Raw genomic sequence first — 702 nt, 5'->3', positions numbered from 1 at the left:
TAGACGGCTACAAACAAAGCGATTGAAATGCTAGCATTAACTTGTTTAACAGCCTAGCCTTTATGAGAGCTTAATTGGGGACCCTGAAAAGGTGCTGCCATCCCCTTGTTTGAGAGTTATTGTTTTACAGGTTTTCTCTTTCAAGTCCAGATGACTTTTCAGCTTAGGATCTCCCCCCCAAGTGTGTCTGATATTTGTGTTATATATATGTTTGATATCTATAATTTAAGTGTTTATCAATTAACTAATAAATTTTTGTTTTTCTCGTTGCAGGTAATTGTTCTAATTGCAAATAACGTGTTAGGATAAGAGGGCTATTAATTGTGCAACCTATGGAAGGAGGAAGGAGGAGTTGTTGAAAATCTAACCAATTGAGTTTACATGGAGCGGGTGAGTCAAAGTTTAATCTATTTAATAATATATTAACACCTTTAAGTTCTGATATGACCTATAAGAAAGGTTCCTTTTGGACTGGGGAAGAGGCGCTTAACCTCCTCGAGTCAGAACTCGGCTTGGTACATGAAAGGTATTTGAATGGGGAGATGGGTAATCCTACGAATACTGGCCTTGTTTTGGCTATTGGTGGGATTGGCCCATCAAGAGTCAAAAGCAAAAGGAAGAAAAAGGATTACAAAGATGCGATGCATATTTGCCTTCAGACCATTCTACCTGAGCAGGGGTTGAAATGAAGGGATCCAGGTG

Source organism: Lepeophtheirus salmonis, chromosome 12, assembly GCF_016086655.4.
Source record: "Lepeophtheirus salmonis chromosome 12, UVic_Lsal_1.4, whole genome shotgun sequence".
Lineage (NCBI taxonomy): Eukaryota > Metazoa > Arthropoda > Copepoda > Siphonostomatoida > Caligidae > Lepeophtheirus > Lepeophtheirus salmonis.
The sequence above is the reverse complement of the archived record's forward strand: the minus strand, read 5'-3'. Positions refer to the sequence as shown.